This window comes from Micromys minutus (genome assembly GCF_963924665.1).
Source record: "Micromys minutus genome assembly, chromosome: 7".
NCBI lineage: Eukaryota > Metazoa > Chordata > Mammalia > Rodentia > Muridae > Micromys > Micromys minutus.
The window spans coordinates 37,588,928-37,616,430 of NC_137976.1; the positions used below are offsets into that span (position 1 = coordinate 37,588,928).

The following is a 27,503-nucleotide window of genomic DNA, read 5'->3' on the forward strand; positions in this document are numbered from 1 at the left end:
ATCAGTCTGGTGGTTCCTCAGAAAAATGGACATAGTACTACCCGAAGACCCAGTTATTCCACTTCTGGGCATTTACCCCAGAGACACTCCAACATACAACAAAGATACATGCACCACAATGTTCACTGCAGCTCTATTTATAATAGCCAGAAACTGGAAAGAACTCAGATGTCCTTCAGTAGATGAATGGATACAAAAATTGTGGTACATTTACACAATGGAGTACTACTCAGCTATCAGAAACAATGACTTAACCAAATTCTTAAGAAAATGGTTGCATCTAGAGAATATCATCCTGAGTGAGATAACCCAGTCACAAAAGAATAGATATAATATGCAGTCACTGATAATGGGATACTAACCCCAGAAAGCTCTGAACACCCCAGAAACAACTCACAGACTGTATGAAGCTCAACAACAACAACAAAAAGAATATATTTTAATTAAAATAAAATTGTATTACATCCCCTTTTCCTCCCTACAGCCCCTCCTAGTCTCTCTCCTATCCCGTCAAATTAATAGCCTCTTTTCCTATATTATTGTTACATATATATGTGTGTGTGTGTGTGTGTGTGTGTGTGTGTGTGTGTGTGTGTGTGTATGTACCCACAAATACTTAATTACAACCTTAAAAACTGTATCCGAGAAAAAAAAAAAAAAACCTTGAAAACCAAAATAGGATGTCAGATCCCCAGAACTGGAGTTACATGTGTTTGAGAACTACCATGTGTGTGCTGAGAAATAAACTCTGGTCCTCTGTGAAGACATGAAATCCTCTCAGCCACTGCGTCAGGTCTCTCCAGCCCACCATATATTCTTTAGTCCACTGTTAATTTGTTTCATTAAGGATCCACGCCTATTTGAATGATACTTGCTGGTTAAGGCCTCATTCATGAAGTTTTATAAAATATAGTCTAATATTTTTCTCAGGTGACTCAAATTTTTGAATTATAAAACGCATGCCTTGAAAGATGAGGGTTTCTTTCATTTTGCAAATATTTTTGCCCTTTTAGAAGACTGCCTTTACTGATCTAACAATTCACATTCTGTTTCTCAGTTACCAAAATCATATGGTGAAGAAATACTAACCACTTCAGTACAGCATGAACTCCCAGTAGTCACACTGAAGATTTTATTGTACCTCAGCCCAAACAATTCTGAACAATCTTGACCAATGTAGGACTTTGTGTGGGAAATGTTTCTCTGAGACCTTGCAAGTTAAATGTTTGGTCCCAGGCTGGTGGACCAAGTCACTGAGAGTAGGTCATGAGATGGTTTCAGCTGTAGATTAATCCTTTGAATGATTGGTAATAGGGTGACATGAATAGGAAATTGTGGAAAGTAGAAGGTAGGACCTATGTGGAGGACAAAGAACACTGGGGCATGCTCTAGAAAGTTTCACCTGGCCCCCGTCTCTCTGCTTCTTGGTGCACAATAATGCTCTACAATGCACTTCCATCACAGTGTTCTGTGCCACCACAAACTCAAGTCACCCAGGCTGGCTGACAATGCACTGAAACCTACCAAAGCATAAACCAAAGAAAACCTTCCTTCCTTCTAAGATTCTTCTTTTGGGTATTTGTCACAGTCACAAAAGCTAACTAACACAGGCACATAAAAGGATTGCATTCGAAAGAAGAAATGTATTCCCTTCAGGAGAGCTACGCTAATGGAATCACCTCAGCAGCCAGGAGGATAAGTTCTATGTATGTACTTTCCACTTGCCCAAAACAAGTGATTTTATGAACATTTTTATTCTTGGTTATTGAAAATTATAGACACTGAGTGTGGTAATTTGTATATGCTTCACCTAGGGGATGGCACTATTAGGAGGTATGACTTTGTTGGAATAGGTTTGTGTCACTGTGGGTGTGGGCTTAAGACCTTATCCTAGCTGCCTGGAAGTTAGTCTCCTTACAACAGCCTTTAGATGAAAATGTAGAACTCTCAGCTCCTCCTGCACCATGCCTGCCTGGATGCTGCCATGTTCCTGCCTTGATGATGATGGACAGAACCTGTGAACCTGTAAGCCAGCCCGGATTAAATGTTCATTTAAGAGTTGCCTTGGTCGCAGTGTCTGTTCACAGCACTAAGACCCTGACTAAGACTCTGAGTGACTTGTTGAAAATCAAAAGAAGGAATTTCACAGCTTACCTAGTTCAGTTCTTCTCAACAATAGCAATGACAACTGGATGCACTCACGGTGCCCATCTCTTTGTCTGTTTACTGTAGGATCAAAACTAAGCCTCAAGGTTGTTTGCTGCCTGGATTAGCCCGACCTTACTCTCAAGGGACTTAGGATTAGTCAAGCCATGGGCCTTACATTGAACGTTTTGGTTTGTCTTGTGTCACTTAATTTAATTCTTAATTAAATAATAAATAATTTAGAAAAAATTTTAAAAAATACATTTTATCCAACTCAATTTTCCCCTTTAATCAATGTTTCTGCATTTGCCCCAAGATTACACCATTATTTTTTTCTTCAATAGAACAGGTGACATGTAAGTCAAGAACACATTTTCCAGTTTTAGACTGTGGTCAGGTCTCACAAAAAGTTGAAACACACCCAGACTGTTTGCAGTGTTCTGCTGAAAGGATATTAGAAAAAAAGTTTTGAGACTCACCCCATGGGCAAGGACCAATCCCTGACACTGTTGCTTATATTACTATTCAATGATACTTAAAACTTCTGGACTAATATTCAGAATATTGTGCTCTAATATCCAGGGCTCTTATCTATGTGCATCATTTTAATCTTTAATGATAAATAATCTTTATTAAAAATTATTATGGTTTGATTCTATCATGAGTGTTCAACATTTAGACATTCAAGTATAATGTTGTCATTTATGAAGTTGGCACTCAAAAACTGTATAATCAAGTTCCAAAAATTTCACAATGCTTTGTTTGAGTTTATGATTTTTGAGTTGGTCTGGATTCATAGATACTTTTGAACACATATGGACAGAAGGCCACTAGTTGGACTTGCCTGATGGTTCAAAGCTCACTCATGTAATAAAAGTTATCTTTCAGCATTTAGTCATAGTTACATTTCTGGCAAATAGTGTAGATAAAACAGAATACAACACACTACAATATGACCTTAACCAAAATAACACATACATAATCAGCTAATATATTACCCCAAAGTGGTCAAGAGTACAGAGAAGAAAAGACTGCAGGAAGAAAATGTTATTGCATGTGAGAGAAAATAAGAATATATTTTAGAAAATCAGGAATAGACTGCTTTTGGAAAGGCTGCACCTTGGCACAGTACATTCTTGGAGCCAATTACACTGGTTTCTAATCCTCTATCTGCAACGCCCTACGGTATCTAAATATTTCAAAGTATTGTGAAATTCTAAAAACAAATAAATGAAATGTCCTCCAAAGAAAAACTAAAATTACCCATTTATAAATCTTAAAGGTAAATAAGAATTAAAAACATGGGGCAATATTGGCAAACCAGACAAAAGGAGGAGACACCCCTGTCAGCTCAACGAACTGTGTCACCAGACCAACAAAAGGAGGGAGGCTGCCTGGCTGCTGAGGGCTGTGCATGGTTTTAGTTCTGCAAAGAAACAGCCTGGTCTGGGATAAAGTTCAGTCACAGATGGAGTACCAGAGTTCAAACAACACCAAAACAAACAGTAACAACAAACCAGAGCATCACCAACAAAATCGGTACGGTCAATACCACCAACCAAGCCTCTGCTTTGGTAAAAAACAGCAAAGCCCTTACAGACATCCAGTCCCAGGCCTCGGAAAAAGAAGTCAACATTAAAATACATTTGGCAAAGTTCTTTTCACATCTAATCTTTCATAAAGACATCTTATACTTTCCAAGTATTATACAATTGAATGAAACTTGATATCACGCTGGTCAAGATGATGAAATTCTTGATACAGAAAGATCACTGGTGTTTGCTTTTCAAGCAGCCTAGCCAAAATCAAACAAACTCTACATTCAGGGACAAAACACTGTTTGAAGGGAAGATGGCAGAAAATGATTGAAGCAGATACCAGACATCATCTTCCAGCTTCCGCATGTCTATGCATGTGTATACACATGGGTAGTCCATGCACATAAGCATGTATCACATACATAGACATATACCATATATACAGATACATAGACATACAGAGACAGAGAGATAGACACACACAGAGACAGAGACAGACAGAGACAGAGAGGAGAGAAAGGGGGAGAAGAAAAACTGTAGATATCATACAAGTAAGTGGACACAGCTGTGCAAGTTGTAATGTACCATTTCTTGGTTAGTATCATTATTTAAAGGGAAATAAAAATTAAAACCACAATGATGTATAATAATTAAAATTAAAGTAGCAATAAATTAATGATATATCAGGTATAACTTGGAGGTCTCTTTTGTGTTGATTGTAAGTGTTAGCTGGACAAGAGTTAAAAAGTAACTAAAGAGCCCACCAATTTCATTCCAGCTATTACACATAGGAGAGATGAAAACATGTCTATGTAAAACATATATGAGAACATTTAAAGCAACATTAAACTGGAAACAAACCCAAAGTCCATCAGTGGCTGAGAGGGTAAACAAACTATGTTTCATTCATACAATTGGATATGATTCAGTAATAAAACAAAACAAATTATCTATGTATGCAAAGACAGGCTGAAGCTTTATTCCGGCATGACACCTTGCCACAGTAGGATGGAAGAGTTTTCCTCCTTATACAGACTCCTTCTAATACGAGGACATTCAAGCATGTTGTCATTGCAGTACTGGTGAAGTTAGCTTTAGTGTTATCTAGTATTTATTGTCCAACACACACACACACACACACACACACACACACTAAATCGAGTTTTTTCAGAAAGCACTAACTTTCAGTTGCACTCTATTAAGACACTCCAATGTCTTACTAACACAGAATATTAAGGAGCTATCAAGACATCCCATCTTGTAATTTTTATTAAGTAAATATGTGACAGTATATTCAAAAGCTTTCGAGAACATAATTGAGAGCATAGATTGTATACTGGGAAATTCTCATTCTAAGATACACTAACCATAATGTTAACTTAAGCCTTGGCAAAAATTTACCATTTGCCTTGTTTTTTAAAGATCAAAACTCAGAGCATGGGATAAATGTTTGGTGCTCAATTGATTCTCTCTGTTCTGGTTTCATAAGACAAAGAAATGTGTTTAAAGTTTTGGAAATTTTTCTGCAGTATCCACAGAGTGGCTAGGGAGGCAAAGGCTGTGAGATAATTGTCCACTTCTTTCTGCTCCTGTGTGGTAGATGGCAGGATCTTCTTGCCAATAACAACAACCTAAAAGCCAAGGTTGCTAGTGGGAAATTTTTTTACAAAGGTTTGCTTTACTTTATATGTATGAGTATTTTGTCTACGTGTGTCTGTGCATGCCTGGTGCCCAAGAGTCCAGAAGAGGATGCCCGGAGTAAAACTGGAGTTAAAAGACGGACTGCAGTTAAAAGACGGGTGTGAGGGTGCTGAGGGTCAGTGGAGACCCGGAAGAGTAGTATGCGTTGTTAAGCATCAGTCTTCTCTCCACCACTCTGGTGGGAATTTTACATAAAGACAAGTAATTTCAGTTCAATAGTTTAAGGAGAGTACTGATATTTAATGTCACTATTAATTAAATAATATTCAGTATTATATAAACTGCATACCCAGTTTTGAAATAGCCAGATATTTGACTGAGACTGACCACAATGAAGGGGGTGAGAGGAAGGAATTCCATTACCCCCATGGTGTGTGTGTGTGTGTGTGTGTGTGTGTGTGTACAAAACTGTTGTTATAAACAGTTATAATGCTATAAACATTCCCAGAGTTGTTGTCCGGAAAGTTCTTTGTCATCTCTAAGTAGAAGGATGCTGGCAGCAGTGAGCCTGGAATGATATGATGAGGACAAACACTTTGGACACTGCAAACCCTAACTTACAAATGAAACTCTGTCACCATACATATGAAACACATGTTGAACCAGAGACATAAACAGGGTTGGTGAAGTTAAAGAGCTCACAATGTTCAGGAGATAAATTAGCAACAGCACACAGTCCCCAAGACAGTCACAAAGCAACCTTACACATGACTTACCAATACAAACATAAAAACACAATTAAAACACAGCGAACTTATAAAGAAAGATTTTGACAACTCTAAAGAAAATCATACTGTAAAAATTAGAGAGAAAATATTGTGATAAAAGTTTCATGAGCCTCATGAACATCCCCAGTACCAGAGAACAACATCTTTAAACAAACAAACAACAACAACAAAACCCTCAAATTTTAAATTTACTCATCCATGCTGATCTATTTGTAGGCATCATAAGATACTTCTCATGATCCCTATTCTAAGACAAAATAGCAGACTCCCTCTCCAGGACAGTATATGCTGAGCCAACAGCTGAACAATGGGTTCCCATAGGCGACATGTACTCTCAGAAATTAGGAAACACACGCTTGTTCACCTGGAGACCTCTGTGCACACAAATACCCCTGAGTGATTCCTACAGGTCATGACTCTAAGGATCCAGCTTGCTATTTATAAGAACATTGAATACACCAACTATCCAGAAGATGTTTGCTATTAAATTTATGATGTTTGACTCCATCAAAGTCCAGAGTCTGCAGGGGAAAATGTTTTCCTCTTAGTGGAACACTTTCTGTGTTTGCCCAGCTGTGGTGAAAATGGGTCCCACTTCAGCTAAAGCAGCCACAGTTTCCACCTAGGTCAGAAGCCCGGTGTTTAGATTGCTCGGGCCAACACTTCACCATCTGGTGACTTTAGAGGAATGAGTGATAGACCGAACCTGCCAGTGCTGACATCCCAGTACCATGCAACAATGTTAATAGTCTTACCAAGGAAGACAAAGCTGCATGGCCTAGATTATAACCCAACTGAGAGCCAGGGAGGAAAACTACTTTCCATAGATGACTCTAAATCAACAAGCCATTGCTCTTATGGAGGCCTCCTATCCTGAGATATAGATCCCATCACTCACACAGCAGCCTTTGATCCGACTCTACTGACGCTTCCCTTTAGTCTGGACATTGATGGTTTGGAGAGGAAGAGGCGAGGGAGACAGCGGGAATGACAGATAGGTACAAACAACAGCCATGGCTGTATGCTCGTGAGGGCAAGTCTTCAAATGACAAGAAATATACACATGCTTCATATTTGCCATGGAGAAGGCTATGGTCTGACCAATTTCATCTCCTCTGAAACATATGCAGAAACCTAAACCCCCACTGAAAACACTGCAGGGTGTGGGCCCCTGTGGGAGATTAACTCCTATTAGACTGCAGTGATGCCACTATCGGAAGGTGAGCTCTGCCGGCTCCTACTGCTGCCCTCTAGTGGTCACACAGGTGATGAGAGCAGGAAGGCCTGTCTGTCTACACAGCCGGCTCAAGTTCATAACCTGGGAACTGCTACATTTCTGGTTTTTGCTGCTTACTCAGTCTTCATGACACAGGTATATTTGCTGATCCTAGTTACAATTCCCACTATTCTACAACTACTAGATACTTAGTATTAATGACTTCTTTGAATACAATGACTGGTTTCCAGAATCTTGTGCTAACAATTAGATATATTGAGTCTGCTGTGACTATTAGATTCAATCCAGTATACCCACAATAGAACGACTTCTCAAATGCAGTTAACAGGAAAGGCATATAAAGAAAATGCCCCTTCAGTAAGCAAGTCACAAAATTCTTGACCCAGCTCTGGCATTTCAAGTCTCTATGAGGCTACACACTTTCTTTCCCATTGAGGCCAGACAAGGCAGCTGAGCTAGAAAAACATATCCCATGTACAGACAACAGCTTTTGGGATAGTCTCTGCTCCAGTTGAGAACCATTGTTCTTTACAAATTTGATGCATTAAAAAAAAAAGCTGATGAGCCCCAAGTCACTTCTTAAATATCTAGATAATATCATGTGAAAAAAAGACCTCAACCATAATTCTGCTACATTTCCTATCATAGAAACTATGTGTGTATAATATTATGTAATATATTGTACACATGTATGAAATGTTCAATGTATATATACATATATATACATATATACACACATACATGTATATAACAAATATTACTCATATCCACACATCCTTGTTTTCTTCCTCTAACTAACCCCTAGTCCTTTTGAAAAAGTTCTCCGAATTATGGTTTCTTAGAGCCATAATTTTGGGAAAAAGACAAAAGTAATGTGTTTGATAATTTAGGAATAAATCAGCTTCTAATTTAAAGTCTTTTAGTCCAACCAATCAAATCAGAGACTTAAGAAGCCAAGAAGAATATTTCCCAGCATTTAACAAAATTCCAAGCACATACAAAAGCTGAAAACCACTTAGAAAACTTGCAGATTCTTTGCAATTAAAAAATAAAAACACTCTGGTTGTTGTTGTTGTTGTTATTGTTAAGGGACAACCTCAATGGGCTATGGAAGTTAACTCATTTCCCTTTTTGCACACACAATCTATTTGGTTAACTTTCCAAAGGGCTTGATGCTCCTTTCTAATTTTTTAATTCAAGTGACTCCAACTTAGCTATAAAACAATTTTCACCCATCAAAGAGGAAAACACATCACTAATATCACAAGAACCCCTGCATGCAGAAGACTCAACACCACCACAGTGAAGACACTGGTCTAAGGAGTAAATGGGATTTTAAACAAAACATTGCCATTGTTCATGAAAAAAAAACAAAACAAAAAAAAAAAAAAAAAAACATCACCAACCAGTCACAAAACTGCCCTCAACAATTCGGGCCATTTTTTAAGTGTGAAATAAAAGCCTGAGAGGGCTTTAGAACAAGTTGGTTCCTGTGCCTGCCACTGGTTTTTCAGCCAATGTTTACAATTCCTTTAGTGCATAAATACCCAGTGTTGACAAGAGTGCTTTGACATTCACAGTGTTAAAGGGTTTCCCTTGGGCTAGTGAAAGTGGCTGAGCTGTCATTAGGGCATAAACCTACAACTTCATGTTGTAAAGTAAAATAGGCCATGAGACTTGGGCGCGCGGGGGGGGGGGGGGGGGGGGGGGTTGGATAAGAACGTCCATTGTACATTGATTCTCCAATCATGGAGCCCCATCTTACTGATATAAAGAAATGGAAAGGACTATGAGATAAACATATGGTCTGTGGCATCCTGTTTCAACAGCATAAAACAAAGACTTGGGACTCCTTTGTTTTGACTACGTGTATTTCAATAATTATTTTAACACATCATAGATCCAAATTGTTTAGGAGATGTAAAACAGTCCAACAAACACTGGTGTTCTTAGCAATAATTAAAGTACAAGCTAAAGCATTGGCTGTTTTTTTTTAATTTTTCTATTTATTTCAGTTTTAAGGCTATGTTTTAGTCCATATTAATTATACATTTCATTATCTCTAAATTTATGAATTCCAGGAAAAGCATCAGCATCAGCATCAGGTGAGGCTCCTCTGGTTGTGATAGTAAATTCCTGTCTGAGATATTGCTATTTTGATTTCTTGTTTCTTTTTCATAGTAAAAACTAACATAATTTAAACATCTAAACCGTTTTTAAAATATTAATAAAATATAAATATTTTTTAGTTCACAAACAAATGAAGTAAGTATGTGTCTTATTCCTAACACCTGCCACAATTTTGGTTAATGTGGCATTTGATTTTTTGTAGGTAAGGAATTGAAAGCCTGAGACTTGGCATCATTTCCTACTGGTCTTGCATTACTAAAATTTCTCAGTTTTGCAAGGTGGATATGACTCAAGCTTTGGCTTGAAATAGAATTTTATAACATTTTTTAAATGTTAGCAAAAATAAAATTGAACAAAACCATTTGAGAAAAAAAACCATCATCCTGACTTTTTAAATTGCATGAATAACTTGTATGTTCCCTTAGAACTCAAGTTTTTAGTGTGGAAAAGTTTGTGGTTTCTTTTTCTCATAGGTAGAACACATATTCTGAAAGAAATTCATCCCTTCTAGTAACAAAAATCTATATTTGAAATAAAGAATAAGAAAATTATTCATGGAAGACACAGAACATGGAAGTTCCTGGTGTGGCATAAATTGTCTTTTAAAATAAGCAGAGAGAGTAGGCACAAGGCTGGAGGAACTGAGGTTGAAATAACAAAGTTCAGTGGATAGAAGAAACCATGATGCTGAGAAAATGGCAGAATCCAACAAAGCAATTAATTGTTAGAGGGAAACAGACACATGAGAATTCCATGATAAAAATCCAAGATTATACCACTGAAATGGTCCTGTCTTCCTCCAGCAACAAGCAATTGCTGTGACCTAAGGGGGCAGTGCATCCAGTGAATGGTTTGGAACTAATCAGCCAAACCACAGGGTGTGGAGGGAAAGAGGGCTGAAACTGTGTTCTTGACCATAAGACACACCATGAGCAGAGCTGCTGAAGGCAGAATCGTGGTTATTGAGTTGTCAGAGGGTAGTGGGTCAAGGAGCGTAGAACTGAGTAGAAGGGTCAGGTCATGTAGGGCCCCTATGAACCATATAAAAGTAAAATGGTAAAAATAGTGCCCTTCGCTTCCTTAACACAAGTGTTCAGAGAAATATCTAAATAGAACACTTTCGGATGAAAGGCACTGAAGATATCTTACACTCGACAACTTAATGAAACTCAACTGTTCCAAGTCCCCGAAAACCAAATGTGCTGTTCAAATTGGCTATTCTCGATTCTATTTTTAGCCAAAAGCTAAATGAAAAACAAAGCAATTGGCACTTAATTGCCTCTATTGATATGGGCCGAAGACTTTACTACTTACAACTCAATCAACTCTGTTCCCCAAAGCAATTTCATTTTACTGTCTGAATGTAAATGACTGTGTTCTGAGGTACTAACCCTACCCATCAGCCAGTGCTTACTGTTTCTAGTGTATTCCAGTGCGCATGGTACTTACTACTCAATGGCAGCTCTCCCTGCTAGCACGCTGGTCTCTACTAGAAAATGGCATTTCGTCTCTAGTCCACAAAACTGCCTTTCTTCCTTTTCAGTTAGCATGAAATCCTTATTTTACACGTTTCAGGCATTTATTATGCAAAACAGTAGTTTTAGACTACGGTGTTTAACACTATATTGTATATTTTTAAATGTTGAATATACACTGTTTTCTTACTACACACAGAAAAATCTATAGACATGATTAACATTTTATCTTGCTTTTAACAGCATATCATGTACTTTTAAATGTTGAATATATACTATTTTCTTACCATATGAAAGTCTTTAGGTATGATTAACATTTTAATTAATTTTAATTAGTCTACAATGATACATATTTCAAAATATCATACTGTATGTCACAAACATAAAAATTACCTGTCAACACAAAAGTAATTGAACGTTAAGAAAAAAATCTATTCATGTATATATGTTTACTTTATTATTTGTGCTAAAAAGAAACTCTAATTATAATTTGTTATAATGACAGTATAGAATTTATAATTTGGTCTACCTACATTTATTGGTGTAATTTTTTTTCATTAAAAGGAATGGTTATTTTTATACTTGAATGTCTTTAAGAAAGAGGCCCCTGTGCAAGGTCCTCTGTAAGACTTTGGGAGTATGAAGACATTTCATGCCTGAATGGCCAGATTCTCCACTACAAAGTAGAGATACATTTTCGGTACTAACTTTAATTTTATGTCTGTAAACCTCTTCAAGTCCTCTGAGATGATTACTGATTCTGTTTTCTCCTCTTACTATCTCTCTTTACTCTAAAGCCTCATCTTATATTCCCTGGACAGATCATCATGTCCTATAGAGGCTCCCCTTTAGGAGGAAGCAATACTCCAGGTCCCAAACTCTACATATACACAATATCTGAAGGCCCCAAAAGACCATCCAGTCTCACACAGTCTTTTTTGCTTATCATTTTCTTCCATTCATCCTTGTCTAGTCCAGGTTGATCAAGTACAAACCATTACAAAGTATTGTTACCTCCTTTTCCTTCTTTCTGAAGGCTGGAAAACAGTACCAGAGCCCTTAATCCTTACAGAATAAAGATATTTTAGAAAGCTATGTTTATAAATAGGGAGAAATAAAATCTAGCAACACAAGGATGCAGGTTCACGGTAAATAATATTGTGTGACCATAAAAGACTATGTACCCTCATACCTCAGTGAAGAGAGATGCTAATCTGTAAAGAACTAATTTGAGAACCCCCAAGGGGGTGCATCAGATAAATAAACTTGCCATCAAATCTGAGGACCTGGATTTAATTCCTAGGTCTGATGTTGTAAGAAGGACAACTGGCTCCTGAAAAATGTCCCCTGCTTTCCAGATGTGCACCATGCTGGATGCACATGAAAAAAGCAGGAGGTAGGCAGATAGGTAAAAAGGGAAGGATGGAGGAAGAAGGAAACTTTTTAAGGAGTCAATTTGAGGGATGAAGAGATGGCTCATCAGTTAAGAGCACTTATTGCTTTTGTAGAAGACACTGGTTTACTTCTTAGGACTCACATAGCAGTTGACAAATGTCTGTAGTTCTAGATTTAGGGAATCTGACACCTTCTGACCTCTGTGGACCAGGCACTCACACAGTGCCCATACATTCAAGCAGGCAAAACACTCACAACAACATAAAAAATAAAATTGAGTTAATTTGTAAACAAAATAACAGCTATGAGCAAAAAAGTTTGCAAAGGAAGAATGGATTTTTTTTTTCCTGAGGCACACAGGATGGTATTTTTCCCAAACATTGCTCAGAGTCAGCAATACAGAGGACATTAGCAAACAGTTGGAGAGGCGACCAATACATGGGATAATTGAGATTTATTGAATTTAGAGAGAGCAGAGACTATTTTACAGAGAGAGGCTCATAGAGAAGAATGGACCTCAACTCAGCTTTGAGAATAAGTGTCTCAAATCAGAGCCAGCATTTGGAAGAGCAGTCAGTTTAAAAACACAAAACGAAACAACACACACACACACACACACACAAAAAAAAACCAATCAAACACACAAAAAATAGTCAAGGCACAGCTCACAAAGAACTGAAAATCCTGAGCATAGCTACAAAAAGCAAATCGTCCACTCTGGTTGAGATGCAAGGATCATATTCATAAATACTGGCAGCAGAGTAGTACGGAAAATCTTGAAACTGATTTTGTCTGTTCTCCTCTGTCCCTCTTGTGAAGACACTGGGCAGATATACTAGGGACAGACTGTAGATTTTGGTATTTGAACAACGAACTACTTTTCTCCATCTTAAATTCACATTTGATTAACAGAGGCCTCGATTCACGGACCACAGACACAGCACTTCTGGTGTTCATCAGCTCATCCTCCTTGCAAACATGGCATTTGGCGAGAGGCATGAGATGCTTGTCTTTGGAAATGCCTCAGTGGTCATCTGAAGGCGAACAGCTATTCGCTAATGTGGCATAATAGCCTCAAACTTGGAATCAGCAACACAAACAGGAAGTGCTAACTTCAGACAAAAAGGCAACAGCTCTGGGGGCTTTTGGCTAAGTTATAAAACAGGATTAGGAGGGCTGGAAATCATAACATTCTGGAATTGCCCTTTGGACAGAATTTGGCTGGCCAGCCATTGGTCATGGAATCACTTATAATCAATTTAAGGATTATTTTCTTTTGTGTGCCTTCCCTAAATTCCTTTCGTTACATTTATTTTTAGGATGGTGACTCCCTGGCAGCGTCTCCCTCATTCTTTAGTCCTTTCTTTTCCTCTTTGTTGCTATGATCCAACAAAGTAAGTGAAGTAGCAATAGACTAAATTCAACCAGACATTGTAGGTACTTGATAGTGCATTTCAGCTGCCCCTTTCCAAAGAGCATGTGACACAAAGCTAAACAAAACCAAGACAGTTCTGGGACTTGAGATCAGATTCTGGCGGGCAACCTCAGAACAAAACTTGTGTTTGTTTGGTGCCAAGGGATTAGTTTATTTGTATTAGTTCTGATGAGGTGCAAAACATCCCCCAGTGATTCTGAGTTGAAGTTGAAGCCTGAGATAATCTACCAGGCATGGGAGCACACATGGGAGATCCCTGTTAGTGGCTCGTTGTTATCGCAAACAGCATGTTTCCACTAGGTCCAGGCAAAGGCAAACATGCTTATCATTCCTTGCGTGTTTTAACTTATAGTCTTTACAGAATCATAGAACTTTGCTGGCAAGGATTAAACAAGGAAACTAAGATGTGCCTCCTCTCATCAAATCAATAGGATGTTTCCATAACCACACAGAAAGCAATTTAGCAATTTCCACATGTGTCGGCAGATTGCACATGGAGAATCCAAGCTGTGTTTGTTTTTAGCATTAGGGGCTTGTTGTCTGCCCAGTAAAGCAGCAAATTTGAGCAGGAAGGAAACACAAAGACCATGTCCATACTTGACCCACTGTATGGCAAGGAACTGTCGTAACAGCATCATTAGAGTAGGGCATGGCCTCACCCTAGAAGCCATTCTTCCTTAGATATAGGAGGACTTTTAAGATAGTGATGCTGAACTCTACTGGCAATGACTGTGCTGACATGCTTTTGCCTTGCCACACATTCATTCATACGACTGTTTCCTCCAGCAAATGATACTTTCCTTACTCTGGGCACATGAAAGGAGTGTGTCTCCACCTCCATGAGATTAGTCATTGCCATGTAACTAACCCTCAGTACCAGGCCATTCACTAAAGGGAGAGGTTAGCAGAGAGAACTGTTAGTGTAAGAACTTTTATGTGCTTTCCCTCCTGTACTGGCCAGAGTACATAGACCAGAGAGAAACTTGGTCCTAGGTATTACAAACAACAGAAAGCTAGTCATATTAATAAATATGTGATTGAGCAATACATGTGCTTTTGTTGTTTTGAAGCCATCAGGAGTTGAGATAGTTACCAACACATAATCTAAGCAATCTGACAACTTCAGACGTTGGAAAACACCGTGAAGGAAAGTGGAGCTGGAAGCCCCTTAGGGGTAAATGCATGCAAGCACACAGCCTTTGCGAGAGAAGGGAGACAACTTCCCTTTAGGATGAAGACACAAAGGAAGTTAAGGAGCTAACCATTCAGGTATGTCAGGGAAGAACAGTCTAGGTGGAAGGAACATGAGACATGAAGTCCAGAGAGAGGAATATAGCTGGAGAACACAAGTGGGAAGGAAGTTATTAGAAGGAAACTGAGGGAAATTCATAGACCATTGGACAAACTGTGTTCTTGACTCTGGAAGCTCAGGAATGTTTAGGTCCCATCGATCAGTTGTTAATCAGATTCACTCTGGAAGTTGCATTGAAGCTATTCTGAAAGGTAAATGAGCTGTCACAGAGTGGTGGCAGTTATGTAATGGAAGAGTGTCTACTCTGAATAGGAGAGAACATGACTGAGAAAAACATACCCAACAATTCTGTATAAAATCTGACAAAGAAAGATTCGAAGACTTGTAACTACATCATGTGCAAGAGGGGTGTGTGTGAAAGGGCCACAGATGTATTTAGAGGTCTTTAGGTGAACAAACAGAAAGGTGGTATAGTATCTAACAGAAGAAAGATTGGGGTACACTATTGTCTGGAACCTCATTTGAGACATGCTGAATCTAAGGTATCAGTTAAAAAATCAAAGAGACATTAAAAGGGAGGCAGTTAAATAGATTGGATCCTGGCTGGTGATGGAGAATTTCAGCATGTTGTATTTAGATCATTTTAAAATCACGAGACAGGATGAGATCACCAAGAGAATGAGGACACGGGAGAAGAGATCCAATGTCTCAGTCCTGAGACGCTCCAGTTTAAGAAACTGGTTAGATGAGAATGAATCAGAGAAGACTGAAGAGCAGCCAGTGAGCAAGGAGTAACAGCAGACAATCGTGGAAAAGCCTGGAGATGCGAAGTCACCTGCCAAGGGGAATCATGTGTGACTCTGATCCTGGGCTGAGAGCTCACAGCTTAACTCATGGGGCAGGGAAATTGTGCCAAAGCTTGGCATACATGCTTATTAGCATCGGTGGGATTTATCATAAAATTAGTCCAAATTGGAAACATGTGGATTGCACTATAATGATAAATCAACCAAGACAACAGAAAACAAAAGAGAGAGTAGGAGAGGCAGGAGAATGCGCAGGCCTGACAGCCAGGAAGACAAACATGTTCTTTGTAGTCTTGCTTTATTAGGAAAAATATTCTTTGAGGATGTATTTATCCAGAGATGCGAGCCATACACAGAATTTTTAACAACAGTAATTATGCCATTAATAAAGACCTCTGCATATCCACAGTTCTAAGTCTGAAATGTGTGTGTTGAGTGTGTGCGCACGCAGGTGTGAATGTGTGTCCGTAACCTTCTTGAGAAAACTGAACTTTTAACTTCTAAGATAAGTGTAAGCACATACCATATTTAAAACTGATAAAAGCTAAAAGACCTGAAAGTTAAAACAACAAACAAACAAAAGACAAGAACACACAAGGACAGGCGCCTCTGTTTATAAAAAGATTTTCACTAAAAACCTTAATGAATTACAAAAGGACCCCCCTGAAGAGCTAGGGACTCATGGGTGGTTTGGACCTGACATACACTCCTTCATGAGCCCCACAGTTACAGGAATGATTGGAAGGGACAATAGTTCTGTGAAGTCTCCTTTGAGGTTCAAGACTAAGAGAGGCAAAGTCAGAAAGCAGCCTCTCACTCACTGTTTGTACACACACAACCACAGAAGGACAAGCTTGCCTCAGAGCACAGATGAACATCGACTACATCTGAGAGAAGTGAACAGGGGCCAAAATTCTACTCTACGAGAGAGACAAAAATATCCCCTGGACCCATACCACTAGAGATCTTGAAGGGACAGGATCACTTAGTTCACCTCATCTCCATGATCCAATGTTTGTTTAAGACAGAGACTGAATTACAAGTCAGAGTGACCCTTCCCACTGCTGCCCATAGACTAATAGGCACTGAATAACAAAGAACAGCTATCAAGGCTAGGAGAACACAGAGAAACTTTATTTGAGGAGTGAGTCAAACAGGACAAAGCTGAGGAAAAAACTAAAAATGCACAAGGGAGGCGGGCACAGCAGCATTTGCTGGTCGCTGGGGCAGAGACAGGCAGATTACAGAAGAGGAAACCGCTAGTGTCAGCCCAATGAAGTTTCATGTCTCAAGAGAATGGGCAGACAGCAATAAAGAAAAGCACTTGACTTCCTCTTCTGCCCCATGTATGCATGTACATGGGCGTGTAGACATGGCAAGCAAGTGCTCACAAGCATACACACAAACACATACATAACACAGAGGGGAGTGTTGAAAGGAAAGACTAGACAAGAAGCACAACCCCAGTACAGTAGTGGGGGTTCAAGTTCATCATAGGCTATGTAAGAATTCAAAGCCAGTCATGGTAAGTCATGGTAAAGCCCAGTCTGAAAACACATAACACTTCTCCCTCAAAACAAACCAGTTGAAGGAGTGAAAGGAGGAGGAAGAACATTTTGTCATAAGACGCATGAGACACACATACATACACACACACACACACACACAGAGAGAGAGAGAGAGAGAGAGAGAGAGAGAGAGAGAGAGAGAGTTAGCCTCCCTTCCTTTCTATTTCTCCCTCTATCTCTCTCCATCTCTATCTCTTTCTTTTAAAGTCCCTACTTAAATCTATATTAAAAGCCTTTCTAAATTAACTCCAACTCTGCTTCAATAAACAGTAAAGAAAAGAAATTTTCTCCGGTAAGTCAGTCTTTACCTTAAAAATAATGTTGAAGAAAACCGAGACTAATAATGCACTAAGGATAACCACGGAAACAACAAACCACAAACCCAGTTCAACAAACTGCTAACCTAGTATCTAAAAACATCCCCCAAGCAGCCTAACAAGAGAAAATGTGCACTATTTTTCTTGGTCTCTGCAGTCCTACACAAGATGCCGGGTTTTTTGTTTGTTTGTTTGTTTGTTTGTTTAATAAATAAACACACACACACACAATAATGAGACTACAAAAAAGGAAGATAAGACACCAAGGAACAAAGCAAGCAATAGAACCTCTGACACTGATGTTACACATGTGTTAGAACTACCACACAAGGAACTTAAAATAATTTTTGCTTGTAATTAATGTAATGAATTGGGATAAGGTCAAGAACTCAAGGCTAGAACATAGAGGCAGGAACGGAAGCAGAGAACATTGAGGAATGCTTATTACTAGCTTACTCTTCATGGCTTGCCCAACCTACTTTCTTACATAACCCAGAACCACCTGCCCATGCATGGCATCACCAACAGTGAGCTGGACCACACTCACAGACTTGCCTATGGGCCAGTTTACTAACACATTTTCTTAACTATGACTCCTTTCCTCCTTAGCCTGTGTCAGAATCTGACCCTCACAAGGTAACATAACAATAAACCCATGTGGCATCTAGAATCTCAGAATGATTCTCAACAAATAGCCAACAGGAAAACAAAGTTCTAAGTCATATCACTATGTGGAGTATAATTCTCTGAAGAACATGAATGAGCTCAGAATTGAGTCTGCTTCTGAGTTTCTAGAACTTTCCTGTACTTGTTGATACCTTCTTTTAGTTTTCTAAGAGCTAGAGTGAAGTTACCACTCAGGCCCACCTGATCATGACCTTCAGACTATGAGATAACACAATGGTCTTCTTGAAACTTCTGAGTTTGTAGTCACTTGTTATGGCAGCAACTGAAACTACCTAAGTGTCTTCGTGTTCGGCTACTTAAAGACATGCTTCTAAAACAGTGGTGCTCTCAGACATATCACATAGTGATAAAGGCAATTATCCAGAGTCTGATTTCAGGCACTGAAAAGAAAAGATATATCCAACCAAATTAACCTCCCCAGTTAACCAACATCACAGTTTGATTTTTCAATCTACAGTCAGAGCTAATTTTAGATAGGAGATAACCTGTGTTTAATTACACAGATAGATGATTAAACAACAAATACTTATATATGTGAGTGAGGATGATGTAAAGAAACCCATCACTTTGTACGCTAACTTTAAGTTTCAAAGAAAGAAATTCCAAGGGAAGTTGAGTATTGGGTAATCTTAAGCCTCATGTGCAAACCACACAGGAAGTGATACTTCATTGTACCGTGGTTGAGGTTGACAACAATAGATACCCTCCAAAGGCTTGTGGAGAGAGGAATCACAGCACAAGAAAGATTCTGGGAATCAAGAGTTGATGGGGTACCAGGCTAAGATAGCACAAGAAAGGGAAACCAAGCTTAATTAGCTATTAGGATACAGTGACTCACAAACTCAGATCCAGGCATCATCATTATTGTGACACAAAAGAATGAATAGAAAATGACAGCGCTTACCAAAAAATAACTTTCTGTGTCAGACACTCCCTTAAATTTTCCACTAGTAATCTGTCTTTCTAAAGTGACCACTTCTACAATCTGTGTCTGATTACCTCTCCTCACCTGTTGTTGCCCTGCTATAGTCCCTCTTCAGCATCACTGGGAAACAGCCTCAGTGGCTCCTGCACACCAAGCAGCAGGCTGCCCATTCCCTCATCACAAGCTTCTGACCGTGTCTCACTCAGAAACCTACGAATGAGCCCAGTATCTTGAATAAACCCTTCCTTGAACCTGCTTTCAATATCGAATGAAGATCACACAGCATTGATGGTGTCCCAACAAATCCATGTTCATGAATCTAATCTAGGTTGGGTCCCCATAACTCCAAACAGGTTGCTTACCTTTTCCATCTGACAACCATGTCAAATTTTCAGCATTCTCTTCTAAATTCTGCCCTGCCCCCCATTCATGGGAAAATGGAAGCCATTGGACAAGAATTCCCCCAAGATTCTCACTTCTCAAACTATAAGCCCTTCTGATTCGGGCCTCATCCTCTCTTGTGTAATAGGAATCATCTTTTTCACACATAGAGACTTCCTTTGGCTACAGCCTACATCTTATTCATTCTTCCTTTTCCAGGAAAATTATTCTGTTCAGTTTCATTGTACTTTTCTCTGACTTTCACACTCAAATTTCCCTCCTCTTACAACAGCAAGAGAACATTGTCCTTAACTGACCTTGGATTCTCAGCTCCTGCCTCGTCTCCCTTCTCCAACCAAATTCTCAACAGTGTCTCCCCGCTGTCTCTGCTTCACTCAGTCTTTGGTCTGAAACCCACTATGAAACTGCCCCTGCATTGGTTTCATAAACAAATGCACTCTGTAAGACAGGACATAATTTGGGAGGCTTCTTCTTGGTTACTTGTAATTTCTTTACTATGCCTAACTCTCTCTCCACAAGCCGACCATTAAATAAGAGTATAAAGCCAAACCAGAAACATCTAAACCAGCCCAATCATGGGCACAAGTAAACCTGCCTTAGAGGCTCATGATTCTTCATCTCCAGCCTCCTTCATCTCATTCCTGTCTGCTTCAAAACCAAAGAAAATGCAGAAGTCCTGTGGATATTGTCTCAAATCTCCAAGCTCTTTAAATCATCACTACCCATTTCTTTCAACAGCAACATTCATTAAAATGTGCTCAATGCTGCAGTTTACTGACTGCCAAAATGGTCAATTATTGTCAAAGCAATGCAAACAGTCATATAGTGAACACCTAAAAAGTCCTTATTAAAAGCAGAGGAAGCATTTGATTTACCATCAGAGGGGGTTTTAGTGAGAAAATGATTGGGTTTACACATCAGTCATGTTTAAAGAGTATATTGAGGCACTTCTGTGTCCCTGAATTATTCTGGATGCTCTGGAGAATAAAATCAAGGGGTTTGAGGAGTGGAACAACCTTGGGGACATAACAGATGAGTTCAACAGGGGTCTAGCTTATTGAACATCATTGGTAACATGTCACAGCTAGAATCAAAGCAAAGTATTTATGTAGATTAGTTTTTACAAACACCAAGAGCTACCACAGTTATAGAGGCATCTGAAACATAGGAGTGTGTACCTATCACATCCCTAGATTAAGGAAGGACTTAACAAAAGGATATAAAGTGGGCCTAAACAAAGTCCCTGAATCAGGTCCAGTTTTATGTCTAACTTAGTTTTTCTCTAACTTATTCCCAGAAGAGATACATGAAAACAAGAAAGACATCCTTCACCCAAAAAAGCCTCTGGTGCCCAAGGCTGGATTCACTACATTGTTTCCATAGCGCACAGCTGTTGTGATGAAAATAGAGAACCATGACTTCATGTGTCGAGTATGAGTGCAGACAAGAGGTCTGTTATCAATAAGCCCAGTCTCTCTTTAATTTGATTAGTTAGAAAATTAAGTAAGACCTTCATTCATTAACCTTAGCACTGGCCAGCTTCTCTCTGGTGAGAAGCCGAGACAACACTGTCAGCTAGTTCCATGATGTGAGGGGCAAACTGCAGCCCATGGACAAATGCAGTCCACCACCTGTTTTAGTGAAAAACAAAGGAGTTGAGAATGACACCTACCATCTGCAGCCAACTCTAATATCTACTGAAATCTCTCTCTCTCTCTCTCTCTCTCTCTCTCTCTCTCTCTCTCTCTCTCTCTCTCTCTCTCTCTCTCTCTCTTGGCCTTTGTTTTTCTTAAACTTCATATACTCTGTGAGTTGTTTCTGGGGTGTGCAGAGCTTTCTGGGGTTAGCATCCCACTATCAGTGACCGCATATTATGTCTGTTTTTTGTGACTGGGTTATCTCACTCAGGATGATATTTTCTAGATGCATCCATTTTCTTAAGAATGTCATAAAGTCGTTGTTTCTGATAGCTGAGTAGTACTCCATTGTGTAAATGTACCACAATTTTCTATCCATTCATCTACTGAAGGGCATATGGGTCTTCCCAGCTTCTAGATATTATAAATAGGGCTGCTATGAACATTGTGGTACATGTGTCTTTGTTGTATGTTGGAGCATCTCTGGGGTATATGCCCAGAAGTGGAATAACTTGGTCTTCAGGTAGTACTATGTCCAATTTTCTGAGGAACCACCGGACTGATTTCCAGAGGGGTTGTACCAATTTACAACTCCACCAGCAGTGGAGAAGTGTTCCTCTTTCGCCACATCCTCACAAGCATCTGCTGTCATCTGAATTTTTGATCTTAGCCAATCTAGTAGGTGTGAGGTGGAATCTCAGGGTTGTTTTGATTTACATTTCACTGATGGCTAATGATGTTGAGCACTTCTTTAGATGCTTCTCCAACATTCGATATTCCTCAATTGAGAACTTTTTGTTTAGCTCTGTATCCCATATTTTAATAGGGTTGGTTGATTCTCTGGTGTCTACCTTCTTGAGTTCTTTGTATACCTTGTATCAGGGGTTGGTAAAGACCTTTTCCCTATCTGTTGGCTGCCATTTTGTTTTCTTGACAGTGTCCTTACCCTTAGAGAAACTTTGCAATCTCATTAAGTTCCATTTGTCGATATTTGACCTTAGAGCACAAGCCATTGGTGTTCTGTTCAGGAAATTTTCTCCTGTGCCTATGTGTTCTAAGGTTTGCCCTAGTTTCTCTTCTAATAGTTCTGTGTACCTGGTTTAATGTGGAAATCTTTGATCCACTTGCACTTGAGCTTTGTACAGAGAGATTAGAGTCTATTTTCATTCTTTTGCATGCTGAGTGCCAGTTGGACCAACACCATTTGTTGAAGAGCCTGTCCTTTTTCCATTGAATGTTTACAGCTACATTGTCAAAAATCAAGTGACCATATCTGTGAGGGCTCATTTCTGGATCTTCTATCCTATTCCATTGATTGTCTGGCCTACCTCTGTACCAGTACCATGCAGTTTTTAACACAATTGCCTTGAAAGATAGCTTGAGGTCAGGGATGGTGATTCCCACAGATGTTTTCTTGTTGTTGAGGATAGATTTCCATAATTTAGGTCTTTTGTTATTACAGATGAAATTTCACAACTCTATGAAGAACTGGGTTGGACTTTTGATGGGGATTACATTGAATCTGTAGATTGCTTTTGGTAAAATAGATATTTTTACAATGTTGATCCTTTCAATCCGTGAGCATGTGAGATCTTTCCATTTTCTGAGATCTTCCTAGATTTCCTTCTTTAGAGATATGAAGTTCTTGTCATACCGGTCCTTCACTTGCTTAGTTAGAGTCACACAAAGGTATTTCATATTGTTTGTGACTATTGTGAAGGGTATCTTTTCCATAATTTCTTTCTCCGCATGTTTGTCCTCTGAGAAGAGGAAGGCTACTGATTTGTTTGAGTTAATTTTATATCTACCCACTTTGCTGAACTTGATTATCAGCTCTAGAATTTCTCTGGTGGAATTTTTGGGGTCACTTAAGTACATTATCATGTCATCTGCAAACAGCGATGTGTTTACTTGTTCCTTTCCAATTCCTATCCCTTGATCTCCTTTTGCTGTCTAATTGCTCCAGCCAGGACTTCCAGTACTATGTTGAATAGGTAGGGGGGAGTGGGCAGCCTTGTCGAGTCCCTGATTTTAGTGGGATTGCTTCAAGTTTCTCACCATTACATTTGATGATTGCTATTTGTTTGGTGTATTTTGCTTTTATTATGTTTAGGCATGAGCCTTGAATTCCTGTTCTTTCCAAGACTTTTAACATGAAGGGGTGTTGAATTTTATCAAATGCTTTCTCAGAATCTAGTGACATGACCATGTGTTTGTTTTTTTTTTGTTTGTTTGTTTGTTTCTTTGTTTTGAGTTTGTTTATATGGTGGATTACATTGATGGATTTCCTTATATTAAACCATCTCTGCATCCCAGGGATGAAGCCTACTTGATCATGGTGAATGACCATTTTGTTGTGTTCTTGGATTCACTTTGCAAGGATTTTGTTGAGTATTTTTGCATCAATGTTCATAAGTGAGATTGGTCTGAAGTTCTCTTTCCCTGCAGGGTCTTTGTGTGGTTTAGGAATGAGGTTTATTATGGCCTCGAAAAAATGAGTTAGGTGGTGCTCCATCTGACTCTTTTTTGTGGAATAGTTTGGAGAGTATTGGTATTAGGTCTTCAATAAATGTCTGATAGAATTCTGCACTGAACCCATCTGGACCTGGGCTGTTTTTGGTTTCGAGGCTTTTGATGACTGCTTCAATTTCTTTAGGTGTTATGGGATTATTTAGATGGTTTGCCTGGTCCTGGTTTCACTTTAGTATCTGGTATCTGTCTAGAAATTCATCCATTTCTTCCAGATTTTCCAGCTTTGTTGAGTATAGGCTTTTGTAGTAGGATCTGATGATTTCTTCAATTTCCTCAGTTTCAGTTGTTATGTCTCCACTTTCCTTTCTGATTTTGTTAATTTGTATACTATCTCTTTGCCCACTAGTTAGTCTGGCTAAGGGTTTATCTTGTTAATTTTCTCAAAGAACCAGCTCTTGGTTTTGTTGACTCTTTGAATGGTTATTTTTGTTCTTATTTGGTCAATTTCTGCTCTGAGTTTGATTATTTCTTTTCATCTACTCCTCTTTGGTGTATCCGCTTCCTTTTTTTCTAGAGCTTTCAAATGTGCTGTCAGGTTGCTAGTGCATGCTCTCTCCAGTTTCGGTGAGTTTTCCTCTTAGTGCTGCTTTCATTGCGTCCCATATGTTTGGGTATTTTGTGTTTTCATTTTCATTAAATTCTATATAATCCTTAATTTCTTTCTTTATTTCTTCTTTGACCATGCTATTGTTTAATAGAGCATTGTTTAGTTTCTATGTGTATATGGGCTTTTTGTTGTCTTTGTTGTTATTAAAGACCAGCCTTAGACCATGGTGATCTGATAGTATACATGGGAGTAGTTCAATCTTCTTTTATCTATTGAGGCTTGTTTTCTGACCAATTATATGGTCAATTTTGGAGAAGGTGCTCTGAGGTGCTGAGAAGAAGGTGTATTCTTTTGTTTCAGGATGATATGTTCTGTAGATGTATATTAATACCAATTGGTTCATAACCTCTGCTAGTTTCACTGTGTCCTTGTTCAGTTTCTGTTTCCATAATATGCCCATTGATGAGAGTGGGGTGTTGAGGTCTCCCACTATTATTGTGTGGGGTGTAATGTATTTTTTGAGCTTTAGTAGGATTTCTTTTATGAATATGGGTGCTCTTGTATTTGGAGCATATATGTTAAGGATTGAGAGTTCCTCCTGACAAATTTTCCCTGTAATGAGTAAAATGTGTCCTTCTTTATCTTTTATTAATAACTTTTGGTTGAAAATATACTTTATTTGATATTAGAATGGCCACTCCAGCTTGCTTCTTGGGCCCGGTTGCTTGGAAGTTTTTTTCCCAACCTTTTACTCTGAGATAGTTTCTGTCTTTGTCTCTGAGATGAGTTTCCTGTATGCAGCAAAATGCTGGATTTTGTTTATGTATCAAGTCTGATAGCCTATGTCTTTTTATTGGGGAATTGAGTTCATTTATGTTAACAAATATTAAAGAATAGTGGTTGCTGTTTCCTGCTAGTTTTGCTTTTAGAGGTAGAATTGTGCCTGTGTGTCTTTCTTCATTTGGTTTTCTTGCTTAGGTATTTTCTTGTTTTTACTAGGATGTAGTTTCCCTCATTGTATTGGGTTTTCCACCTATAACTCATTGTAATGCTGAGTTTGTAGTCAGTTATTGTGTAAATTTAGTTTTTTCTCAGAATATCTTGGTCTCTCCACTTATAGTGATTAAGAGTTTTGCTGGGTATAGCAGCTTGGGCTGACCCTTGTGTTCTCTTAGGGTCTGCATGATGTCTGTCCAGGCTCTTCTAGCTTTCATAGTCTCTGTTGAGAAATTTGGTGTGATTCTGACTGGTCTGCCTTTATATGTTACATGACCTTTTCCCCTTACTACTTTTAAAATTCTTTCTTTGCTTTGGGCACTTGGAATTTTGACTCTTATGTGTCTGGAGGAATTTCTTTTCTGTTCCACTCTATTTGGAGTTCTGAAGGCTTCTTTTATGCTCGTGGTCATCTCATTCTTAAGGGTAGTGAAGTTTTCTTCTACAATTTTGTTGAAGATATTTACTGTGCCTCTTATTTGATATTCTTCGCCCTCTTCTATTCCTATTATCCTTAGGTGTGGTCTTCTCACTGTGTCCTGGATCTCATGGACATTTTGGGTTAGGAGCTTTTTGGCTTTTGTATCTTCTCTGACTGTTTTGTCTATGTTTTCCATGTTGTCTTCAGCTCCTGAGATTCTCTCTTCCATCTCTTGTAGTCTGTTGGAGATCCTTGCATCTGTGACTCCTGATTTCTTTTTCAGGTTTCCTACCTTCAGGGTTGTCTCTTTTAGTGTTTTCTTTATTTTTTTCCTTTTCCATTTTAAATTCCTTCTTCAGTTCCTTCATCTCTTTGGTTCTGTTTTCCTCTAGTTCTTTGATTTCTTTGAGTGTTTTTCTTGTTTCCTCTTTAAAAGCTGTTTCTTTATGCTTTTTTTCCAGTTCTTGTTTAAGGATCTCTATCATCATCTTGAGGTATGATTTGGGTCTGAGTCTTTTTTTTCTGGAGTGTTTGTCATTCCACTGTTTGCTTTGATGGGCGAGCTGGGTTTTGGTGTCGTCAGGTTGTCTTGGTTTCCATTGGGTAAGTTCTTTTGCTTTCCTCTTGCCATCTAGTTGTCTATGATTATAAGTGGTCTTGTTGTCAGTGATTGGTTCCTGTCCCTCCATGTACCTTGCCTGTGTCCCTGGATCTCCACTGTTCCCAGTGGCAGATGGCCTGAGTGTTTGTTCTGCACACATGGGCCCTCTGGGTGGAAGCTGAGTCCCTATGGCAGAGTTACTGCTCCCCTGAACCAATTGGGAGGGCACTTTCCACATGCTTGGTCCAGACTACTCTGTCTGTGCCCAGCTATTCACAGGGCAGTCTCACCAGGCCTGTGTCCCTGGATCTCCACTGTTTCCAGTAGCAGTTGGCCTGAGCATATGGTTCGCACGTTGGGGTCTTCTGGGTGGAAACCGAGTCCCTACTGCTGAGTTCCTGCTCCCCCCGAACCAATTGGTGGAGGGAGGGTGGGAGGCATACTTTCTACACGCTCATCCCAGACCTCTCTGTGCCCAGGCTACTCACAACACAATCTCACCAGGCTTGTATTTCTGGACCTCCCACTGACAGCTCTTTCACAGACCAATCTTGATACCAGATGCTTAGAGGCCAACCAAACAACAACACATGGGCATGTTGCAATGGAGAAGCCGCTAAAATCTGTAAAACTTGGTTTCTTAACTGGCTTATACCTTTGAAACCATAGTTCAGATAGGAGTTTTATAAAATGTTTTGTGTCTCATTCAGCTGACATGTAAAAGAGTGATATGAAAATGTTCCTTGATCTTTTAAAGCATGAGGTTATGAGGTATTACTTTGGAAGTCATGCTTAGTGAGTGGCTTTGTATTTAGACTCTATCTCTAGATCTAAGGGAATGTATCTCTCCATTTTCTACCCTGATGAGCAAAGGGTCTTATACTAAAAAACTCACATGTTCATAGATAAGACTCTGTAAGGATTTGATGAAATAACAATTCATTGGACATTATTCAGTCAGAAGAAATTTACTTTGAGAAGCCCAGTATCATTTGTTTACATTTTTAATTTTTCTCTTATTTAATATG

General features: G+C 39.0%; 1 protein-coding gene across 1 annotated transcript in view; it reads right to left on the minus strand.

The window, feature by feature from the left end:
• ABI3BP (ABI family member 3 binding protein) overlaps positions 1 to 27,503 on the minus strand; it is a gene marked incomplete at both ends in the record, with an annotated part of 97,387 nt that overhangs the window by 42,910 nt on the left and 26,974 nt on the right. The window lies entirely within an intron of this gene.